Below are 11,903 nucleotides of genomic sequence, written 5' to 3' on the forward strand. Positions count from 1 at the left end.
CTATTACCTCGGCGAATTTCCTGACCCAACAGCCAACTTAGGGACTTCTTGTGGATAATGTAGGGATCGCGGTGGGTAATGTAACCTATATAAAAGGCTTTTTTATTAGTAATTATGTATCGATTCGTAAATAAAACGCATACGAGTGATTACTGAACGTTGTCACAACACTATAGTCTCAAATCCAGCTGTACAAATGTATAAATCATTTTGAAAAGATCGAAAATCCTTGAACAAAGTATGCATTCACTAACCGCGGCGAGAGACTGCTAACTCTGTCCAAAAGCACTTCATAGCTGCTTAATTGTAATCGGAATCATTACAACTATCACGTAGGAAAGTAGCCAAGGGTCCATACTGCAAGATGAAACTGCAAAAGTTGATAAATTACATCTAGAAACTGTACTAACAATCGACGAAGCTTGAGTGCCTACATAGGACCGCGCCATTGTTCTCGTCATCGTCTCAAAGAACCGTTAATAATTAATTAATTGTAATCAAAATCTGAACAACGACCACATAGGAAAGTAGCCAAGGGTCTATTCTTTGAGAGGCGACTCTAAAAGTTCATAAAATATTCGCAGGAAATGAGAAATTAGTGAATTTCCAGTGACTGCGTAATATTTCTATCTCCCTCCTTATTGCGCACACTGGCGTTCTCTCTCGCACGCTCCACCTATCTCCCTCCTTGTCGCACGCGCTAGCTCTCTCTCTCTCGCGCACAACTCGGCCGTGCCACCTCTTCGAGTATCATGTGCTCCTATTACCTCGGCGAATTTCCTGACCCAACAGCCAACTTAGGGACTTCTTGTGGATAATGTAGGGATCGCGGTGGGTAATGTAACCTATATAAAAGGCTTTTTTATTAGTAATTATGTATCGATTCGTAAATAAAACGCATACGAGTGATTACTGAACGTTGTCACAACACTATAGTCTCAAATCCAGCTGTACAAATGTATAAATCATTTTGAAAAGATCGAAAATCCTTGAACAAAGTATGCATTCACTAACCGCGGCGAGAGACTGCTAACTCTGTCCAAAACCACTTCATAGCTGCTTAATTGTAATCGGAATCATTACAACTATCACGTAGGAAAGTAGCCAAGGGTCCATACTGCAAGATGAAACTGCAAAAGTTGAGAAATTACATCTAGAAACTGTACTAACAATCGACGAAGCTTGAGTGCCTACATAGGACGGCGCCATTGTTCTCGTCATCGTCTCAAAGAACCGTTAATAACTAATTAATTGTAATCAAAATCTGCGCAACGATCACATAGGAAAGTAGCCAAGGGTCTATTCTTTAAGAGGCGACTCTAAAAGTTCATAAAATATTCGCAGGAAATGAGAAATTAGTGAATTTCCAGTGACTGCGTAATATTTCTATCTCCCTCCTTGTCGCGCACACTAGCGCTCTCTCTCGCACGCTCCACCTATCTCCCTCCTTGTCGCACACGCTAGCGCTCTCTCTCGCACAGCTCGGCCGTGCCACCTCTTTTAGTATCATGTGCTCCTATTAACTCGGGCGAATTTCCTGGTCCAAACAGCCAACTCGGGGATAATGTAGGGATCGCGGTCGGTAATGTAACCTATATAAAAGGCTTTTTTATTAGTAATTATGTATCGATTCGTAAATAAGACGCATACGAGTGATTACTGAACGTTGTCACAACACTATAGTCTCAAATCCAGCTGTACAAATGTATAAATCATTTTGAAAAGATCGAAAATCCTTGAACAAAGTATGCATTCACTAACCGCGGCGAGAGAGTGCTAACTCTGTCCAAAAGCACTTCATAGCTGCTTAATTGTAATCGGAATCATTACAACTATCACGTAGGAAAGTAGCCAAGGGTCCATACTGCAAGATGAAACTGCAAAAGTTGATAAATTACATCTAGAAACTGTACTAACAATCGACGAAGCTTGAGTGCCTACATAGGACCGCGGCGAGAGACTGGTAACTCTGTCCAAAACCACTTCATAGCTGCTTAATTGTAATCGGAATCATTACAACTATCACGTAGGAAAGTAGCCAAGGGTCCATACTGTAAGATGAAACTGCAAAAGTTGATAAATTACATCTAGAAAATGCAGCAACAATCGACGAAGCTTGAGTGCCTACATAGGACGGCGCCATTGTTCTCGTCATCGTCTCAAAGAACCGTTAATAACTAATTAATTGTAATCAAAATCTGCGCAACGATCACATAGGAAAGTAGCCAAGGGTCTATTCTTTAAGAGGCGACTCTAAAAGTTCATAAAATATTCGCAGGAAATGAGAAATTCGTGAATTTCCAGTGACTGTGTAATATTTCTATCTCCCTCCTTGTCGCGCACACTAGCGCTCTCTCTCGCACGCTCCACCTATCTCCCTCCTTGTCGCACACGCTAGCGCTCTCTCTCGCACAGCTCGGCCGTGCCACCTCTTTTAGTATCATGTATTCCTATTAACTCGGCGAATTTCCTGGTCCAAACAGCACACTCGGGAACTTCTTGTGGATAATGTAGGGATCGCGGTGGGTAATCTAACCTATATAAAAGGCTTTTTTATTAGTAACTATGTATCGATTCGTAAATAAAACGCATACGAGTGATTACTGAACGTTGTCACAACACTATAGTCTCAAATCCAGCTGTACAAATGTATAAATCATTTTGAAAAGATCGAAAATCCTTGAACAAAGCATGCATTCACTAACCGCGGCGAGAGACTGCTAACTCTGTCCAAAACCACTTCATAGCTGCTTAATTGTAATCGGAATCATTACAACTATCACGTAGGAAAGTAGCCAAGGGTCCATACTGTAAGATGAAACTGCAAAAGTTGATAAATTACATCTAGAAAATGCAGCAACAATCGACGAAGCTTGAGTGCCTACATAGGACGGCGCCATTGTTCTCGTCATCGTCTCAAAGAACCGTTAATAACTAATTAATTGTAATCAAAATCTGCGCAACGATCACATAGGAAAGTAGCCAAGGGTCTATTCTTTAAGAGGCGACTCTAAAAGTTCATAAAATATTCGCAGGAAATGAGAAATTCGTGAATTTCCAGTGACTGTGTAATATTTCTATCTCCCTCCTTGTCGCGCACACTAGCGCTCTCTCTCGCACGCTCCACCTATCTCCCTCCTTGTCGCACACGCTAGCGCTCTCTCTCGCACAGCTCGGCCGTGCCACCTCTTTTAGTATCATGTATTCCTATTAACTCGGCGAATTTCCTGGTCCAAACAGCACACTCGGGAACTTCTTGTGGATAATGTAGGGATCGCGGTGGGTAATCTAACCTATATAAAAGGCTTTTTTATTAGTAACTATGTATCGATTCGTAAATAAAACGCATACGAGTGATTACTGAACGTTGTCACAACACTATAGTCTCAAATCCAGCTGTACAAATGTATAAATCATTTTGAAAAGATCGAAAATCCTTGAACAAAGCATGCATTCACTAACCGCGGCGAGAGACTGCTAACTCTGTCCAAAACCACTTCATAGCTGCTTAATTGTAATCGGAATCATTACAACTATCACGTAGGAAAGTAGCCAAGGGTCCATACTGCAAGATGAAACTGCAAAAGTTGATAAATTACATCTAGAAACTGTACTAACAATCGACGAAGCTTGAGTGCCTACATAGGACCGCGCCATTGTTCTCGTCATCGTCTCAAAGAACCGTTAATAATTAATTAATTGTAATCAAAATCTGAACAACGACCACATAGGAAAGTAGCCAAGGGTCTATTCTTTGAGAGGCGACTCTAAAAGTTCATAAAATATTCGCAGGAAATGAGAAATTAGTGAATTTCCAGTGACTGCGTAATATTTCTATCTCCCTCCTTGTCGCGCACACTAGCGCTCTCTCTCGCACGCTCCACCTATCTCCCTCCTTGTCGCACACGCTAGCGCTCTCTCTCGCACAGCTCGGCCGTGCCACCTCTTTTAGTATCATGTGCTCCTATTAACTCGGGCGAATTTCCTGGTCCAAACAGCCAACTCGGGGATAATGTAGGGATCGCGGTCGGTAATGTAACCTATATAAAAGGCTTTTTTATTAGTAATTATGTATCGATTCGTAAATAAAACGCATACGAGTGATTACTGAACGTTGTCACAACACTATAGTCTCAAATCCAGCTGTACAAATGTATAAATCATTTTGAAAAGATCGAAAATCCTTGAACAAAGCATGCATTCACTAACCGCGGCGAGAGACTGCTAACTCTGTCCAAAACCACTTCATAGCTGCTTAATTGTAATCGGAATCATTACAACTATCACGTAGGAAAGTAGCCAAGGGTCCATACTGCAAGATGAAACTGCAAAAGTTGATAAATTACATCTAGAAACTGTACTAACAATCGACGAAGCTTGAGTGCCTACATAGGACCGCGCCATTGTTCTCGTCATCGTCTCAAAGAACCGTTAATAATTAATTAATTGTAATCAAAATCTGAACAACGACCACATAGGAAAGTAGCCAAGGGTCTATTCTTTGAGAGGCGACTCTAAAAGTTCATAAAATATTCGCAGGAAATGAGAAATTAGTGAATTTCCAGTGACTGCGTAATATTTCTATCTCCCTCCTTGTCGCGCACACTAGCGCTCTCTCTCGCACGCTCCACCTATCTCCCTCCTTGTCGCACACGCTAGCGCTCTCTCTCGCACAGCTCGGCCGTGCCACCTCTTTTAGTATCATGTGCTCCTATTAACTCGGGCGAATTTCCTGGTCCAAACAGCCAACTCGGGGATAATGTAGGGATCGCGGTCGGTAATGTAACCTATATAAAAGGCTTTTTTATTAGTAATTATGTATCGATTCGTAAATAAAACGCATACGAGTGATTACTGAACGTTGTCACAACACTATAGTCTCAAATCCAGCTGTACAAATGTATAAATCATTTTGAAAAGATCGAAAATCCTTGAACAAAGCATGCATTCACTAACCGCGGCGAGAGACTGCTAACTCTGTCCAAAACCACTTCATAGCTGCTTAATTGTAATCGGAATCATTACAACTATCACGTAGGAAAGTAGCCAAGGGTCCATACTGCAAGATGAAACTGCAAAAGTTGATAAATTACATCTAGAAACTGTACTAACAATCGACGAAGCTTGAGTGCCTACATAGGACCGCGCCATTGTTCTCGTCATCGTCTCAAAGAACCGTTAATAATTAATTAATTGTAATCAAAATCTGAACAACGACCACATAGGAAAGTAGCCAAGGGTCTATTCTTTGAGAGGCGACTCTAAAAGTTCATAAAATATTCGCAGGAAATGAGAAATTAGTGAATTTCCAGTGACTGCGTAATATTTCTATCTCCCTCCTTGTCGCGCACACTAGCGCTCTCTCTCGCACGCTCCACCTATCTCCCTCCTTGTCGCACACGCTAGCGCTCTCTCTCGCACAGCTCGGCCGTGCCACCTCTTTTAGTATCATGTGCTCCTATTAACTCGGGCGAATTTCCTGGTCCAAACAGCCAACTCGGGGATAATGTAGGGATCGCGGTCGGTAATGTAACCTATATAAAAGGCTTTTTTATTAGTAATTATGTATCGATTCGTAAATAAAACGCATACGAGTGATTACTGAACGTTGTCACAACACTATAGTCTCAAATCCAGCTGTACAAATGTATAAATCATTTTGAAAAGATCGAAAATCCTTGAACAAAGCATGCATTCACTAACCGCGGCGAGAGACTGCTAACTCTGTCCAAAACCACTTCATAGCTGCTTAATTGTAATCGGAATCATTACAACTATCACGTAGGAAAGTAGCCAAGGGTCCATACTGCAAGATGAAACTGCAAAAGTTGATAAATTACATCTAGAAACTGTACTAACAATCGACGAAGCTTGAGTGCCTACATAGGACCGCGCCATTGTTCTCGTCATCGTCTCAAAGAACCGTTAATAATTAATTAATTGTAATCAAAATCTGAACAACGACCACATAGGAAAGTAGCCAAGGGTCTATTCTTTGAGAGGCGACTCTAAAAGTTCATAAAATATTCGCAGGAAATGAGAAATTAGTGAATTTCCAGTGACTGCGTAATATTTCTATCTCCCTCCTTGTCGCGCACACTAGCGCTCTCTCTCGCACGCTCCACCTATCTCCCTCCTTGTCGCACACGCTAGCGCTCTCTCTCGCACAGCTCGGCCGTGCCACCTCTTTTAGTATCATGTGCTCCTATTAACTCGGGCGAATTTCCTGGTCCAAACAGCCAACTCGGGGATAATGTAGGGATCGCGGTCGGTAATGTAACCTATATAAAAGGCTTTTTTATTAGTAATTATGTATCGATTCGTAAATAAAACGCATACGAGTGATTACTGAACGTTGTCACAACACTATAGTCTCAAATCCAGCTGTACAAATGTATAAATCATTTTGAAAAGATCGAAAATCCTTGAACAAAGTATGCATTCACTAACCGCGGCGAGAGACTGCTAACTCTGTCCAAAACCACTTCATAGCTGCTTAATTGTAATCGGAATCATTACAACTATCACGTAGGAAAGTAGCCAAGGGTCGATACTGCAAGATGAAACTGCAAAAGTTGATAAATTACATCTAGAAACTGTACTAACAATCGACGAAGCTTGAATGTTTACATACGACCGCGCCATTGTTCTCGTCATCGTCTCAAAGAACCGTTAATAACTAATTAATTGTAATCAAAATCTGCGCAAAGATCACATAGGAAAGTACCCAAGGGTCTATTCTTTGAGACGCGTATCTAAAAGTTCATAGAACATTCGCGGGAAACGAGAAATTCGTTAATTTCCAGTGGGTGTGTGATGTTTTTATCTCCCTCCTTATTGCGCACACTGGCGTTCTCTCTCGCACGCTCCACCTATCTCCCTCCTTGTCGCACGCGCTAGCTCTCTCTCTCTCGCGCACAACTCGGCCGTGCCACCTCTTCGAGTATCATGTGCTCCTATTACCTCGGCGAATTTCCTGACCCAACAGCCAACTTAGGGACTTCTTGTGGATAATGTAGGGATCGCGGTGGGTAATGTAACCTATATAAAAGGCTTTTTTATTAGTAATTATGTATCGATTCGTAAATAAAACGCATACGAGTGATTACTGAACGTTGTCACAACACTATAGTCTCAAATCCAGCTGTACAAATGTATAAATCATTTTGAAAAGATCGAAAATCCTTGAACAAAGTATGCATTCACTAACCGCGGCGAGAGACTGCTAACTCTGTCCAAAAGCACTTCATAGCTGCTTAATTGTAATCGGAATCATTACAACTATCACGTAGGAAAGTAGCCAAGGGTCCATACTGCAAGATGAAACTGCAAAAGTTGAGAAATTACATCTAGAAACTGTACTAACAATCGACGAAGCTTGAGTGCCTACATAGGACCGCGCCATTGTTCTCGTCATCGTCTCAAGGAACCGTTAATAATTAATTAATTGTAATCAAAATCTGCGCAACGATCACATAGGAAAGTAGCCAAGGGTCTATTCTTTAAGAGGCGACTCTAAAAGTTCATAAAATATTCGCAGGAAATGAGAAATTAGTGAATTTCCAGTGACTGCGTAATATTTCTATCTCCCTCCTTGTCGCGCACACTAGCGCTCTCTCTCGCACGCTCCACCTATCTCCCTCCTTGTCGCACACGCTAGCGCTCTCTCTCGCACAGCTCGGCCGTGCCACCTCTTTTAGTATCATGTGCTCCTATTAACTCGGGCGAATTTCCTGGTCCAAACAGCCAACTCGGGGATAATGTAGGGATCGCGGTCGGTAATGTAACCTATATAAAAGGCTTTTTTATTAGTAATTATGTATCGATTCGTAAATAAAACGCATACGAGTGATTACTGAACGTTGTCACAACACTATAGTCTCAAATCCAGCTGTACAAATGTATAAATCATTTTGAAAAGATCGAAAATCCTTGAACAAAGTATGCATTCACTAACCGCGGCGAGAGACTGCTAACTCTGTCCAAAACCACTTCATAGCTGCTTAATTGTAATCGGAATCATTACAACTATCACGTAGGAAAGTAGCCAAGGGTCGATACTGCAAGATGAAACTGCAAAAGTTGATAAATTACATCTAGAAACTGTACTAACAATCGACGAAGCTTGAATGTTTACATACGACCGCGCCATTGTTCTCGTCATCGTCTCAAAGAACCGTTAATAACTAATTAATTGTAATCAAAATCTGCGCAAAGATCACATAGGAAAGTACCCAAGGGTCTATTCTTTGAGACGCGTATCTAAAAGTTCATAGAACATTCGCGGGAAACGAGAAATTCGTTAATTTCCAGTGGGTGTGTGATGTTTTTATCTCCCTCCTTATTGCGCACACTGGCGTTCTCTCTCGCACGCTCCACCTATCTCCCTCCTTGTCGCACGCGCTAGCTCTCTCTCTCTCGCGCACAACTCGGCCGTGCCACCTCTTCGAGTATCATGTGCTCCTATTACCTCGGCGAATTTCCTGACCCAACAGCCAACTTAGGGACTTCTTGTGGATAATGTAGGGATCGCGGTGGGTAATGTAACCTATATAAAAGGCTTTTTTATTAGTAATTATGTATCGATTCGTAAATAAAACGCATACGAGTGATTACTGAACGTTGTCACAACACTATAGTCTCAAATCCAGCTGTACAAATGTATAAATCATTTTGAAAAGATCGAAAATCCTTGAACAAAGTATGCATTCACTAACCGCGGCGAGAGACTGCTAACTCTGTCCAAAAGCACTTCATAGCTGCTTAATTGTAATCGGAATCATTACAACTATCACGTAGGAAAGTAGCCAAGGGTCCATACTGCAAGATGAAACTGCAAAAGTTGAGAAATTACATCTAGAAACTGTACTAACAATCGACGAAGCTTGAGTGCCTACATAGGACCGCGCCATTGTTCTCGTCATCGTCTCAAGGAACCGTTAATAATTAATTAATTGTAATCAAAATCTGCGCAACGATCACATAGGAAAGTAGCCAAGGGTCTATTCTTTAAGAGGCGACTCTAAAAGTTCATAAAATATTCGCAGGAAATGAGAAATTAGTGAATTTCCAGTGACTGCGTAATATTTCTATCTCCCTCCTTGTCGCGCACACTAGCGCTCTCTCTCGCACGCTCCACCTATCTCCCTCCTTGTCGCACACGCTAGCGCTCTCTCTCGCACAGCTCGGCCGTGCCACCTCTTTTAGTATCATGTGCTCCTATTAACTCGGGCGAATTTCCTGGTCCAAACAGCCAACTCGGGGATAATGTAGGGATCGCGGTCGGTAATGTAACCTATATAAAAGGCTTTTTTATTAGTAATTATGTATCGATTCGTAAATAAGACGCATACGAGTGATTACTGAACGTTGTCACAACACTATAGTCTCAAATCCAGCTGTACAAATGTATAAATCATTTTGAAAAGATCGAAAATCCTTGAACAAAGTATGCATTCACTAACCGCGGCGAGAGAGTGCTAACTCTGTCCAAAAGCACTTCATAGCTGCTTAATTGTAATCGGAATCATTACAACTATCACGTAGGAAAGTAGCCAAGGGTCCATACTGCAAGATGAAACTGCAAAAGTTGATAAATTACATCTAGAAACTGTACTAACAATCGACGAAGCTTGAGTGCCTACATAGGACCGCGGCGAGAGACTGGTAACTCTGTCCAAAACCACTTCATAGCTGCTTAATTGTAATCGGAATCATTACAACTATCACGTAGGAAAGTAGCCAAGGGTCCATACTGTAAGATGAAACTGCAAAAGTTGATAAATTACATCTAGAAAATGCAGCAACAATCGACGAAGCTTGAGTGCCTACATAGGACGGCGCCATTGTTCTCGTCATCGTCTCAAAGAACCGTTAATAACTAATTAATTGTAATCAAAATCTGCGCAACGATCACATAGGAAAGTAGCCAAGGGTCTATTCTTTAAGAGGCGACTCTAAAAGTTCATAAAATATTCGCAGGAAATGAGAAATTCGTGAATTTCCAGTGACTGTGTAATATTTCTATCTCCCTCCTTGTCGCGCACACTAGCGCTCTCTCTCGCACGCTCCACCTATCTCCCTCCTTGTCGCACACGCTAGCGCTCTCTCTCGCACAGCTCGGCCGTGCCACCTCTTTTAGTATCATGTGCTCCTATTAACTCGGGCGAATTTCCTGGTCCAAACAGCCAACTCGGGGATAATGTAGGGATCGCGGTCGGTAATGTAACCTATATAAAAGGCTTTTTTATTAGTAATTATGTATCGATTCGTAAATAAAACGCATACGAGTGATTACTGAACGTTGTCACAACACTATAGTCTCAAATCCAGCTGTACAAATGTATAAATCATTTTGAAAAGATCGAAAATCCTTGAACAAAGTATGCATTCACTAACCGCGGCGAGAGACTGCTAACTCTGTCCAAAACCACTTCATAGCTGCTTAATTGTAATCGGAATCATTACAACTATCACGTAGGAAAGTAGCCAAGGGTCCATACTGCAAGATGAAACTGCAAAAGTTGATAAATTACATCTAGAAACTGTACTAACAATCGACGAAGCTTGAGTGCCTACATAGGACCGCGCCATTGTTCTCGTCATCGTCTCAAAGAACCGTTAATAATTAATTAATTGTAATCAAAATCTGAACAACGACCACATAGGAAAGTAGCCAAGGGTCTATTCTTTGAGAGGCGACTCTAAAAGTTCATAAAATATTCGCAGGAAATGAGAAATTAGTGAATTTCCAGTGACTGCGTAATATTTCTATCTCCCTCCTTGTCGCGCACACTAGCGCTCTCTCTCGCACGCTCCACCTATCTCCCTCCTTGTCGCACACGCTAGCGCTCTCTCTCGCACAGCTCGGCCGTGCCACCTCTTTTAGTATCATGTGCTCCTATTAACTCGGGCGAATTTCCTGGTCCAAACAGCCAACTCGGGGATAATGTAGGGATCGCGGTCGGTAATGTAACCTATATAAAAGGCTTTTTTATTAGTAATTATGTATCGATTCGTAAATAAAACGCATACGAGTGATTACTGAACGTTGTCACAACACTATAGTCTCAAATCCAGCTGTACAAATGTATAAATCATTTTGAAAAGATCGAAAATCCTTGAACAAAGTATGCATTCACTAACCGCGGCGAGAGACTGCTAACTCTGTCCAAAACCACTTCATAGCTGCTTAATTGTAATCGGAATCATTACAACTATCACGTAGGAAAGTAGCCAAGGGTCCATACTGCAAGATGAAACTGCAAAAGTTGATAAATTACATCTAGAAACTGTACTAACAATCGACGAAGCTTGAGTGCCTACATAGGACCGCGCCATTGTTCTCGTCATCGTCTCAAAGAACCGTTAATAATTAATTAATTGTAATCAAAATCTGAACAACGACCACATAGGAAAGTAGCCAAGGGTCTATTCTTTGAGAGGCGACTCTAAAAGTTCATAAAATATTCGCAGGAAATGAGAAATTAGTGAATTTCCAGTGACTGCGTAATATTTCTATCTCCCTCCTTGTCGCGCACACTAGCGCTCTCTCTCGCACGCTCCACCTATCTCCCTCCTTGTCGCACACGCTAGCGCTCTCTCTCGCACAGCTCGGCCGTGCCACCTCTTTTAGTATCATGTGCTCCTATTAACTCGGGCGAATTTCCTGGTCCAAACAGCCAACTCGGGGATAATGTAGGGATCGCGGTCGGTAATGTAACCTATATAAAAGGCTTTTTTATTAGTAATTATGTATCGATTCGTAAATAAAACGCATACGAGTGATTACTGAACGTTGTCACAACACTATAGTCTCAAATCCAGCTGTACAAATGTATAAATCATTTTGAAAAGATCGAAAATCCTTGAACAAAGTATGCATTCACTAACCGCGGCGAGAG

This window comes from Andrena cerasifolii, chromosome 10 (genome assembly GCF_050908995.1).
Source record: "Andrena cerasifolii isolate SP2316 chromosome 10, iyAndCera1_principal, whole genome shotgun sequence".
NCBI classification, from domain to species: domain Eukaryota; kingdom Metazoa; phylum Arthropoda; class Insecta; order Hymenoptera; family Andrenidae; genus Andrena; species Andrena cerasifolii.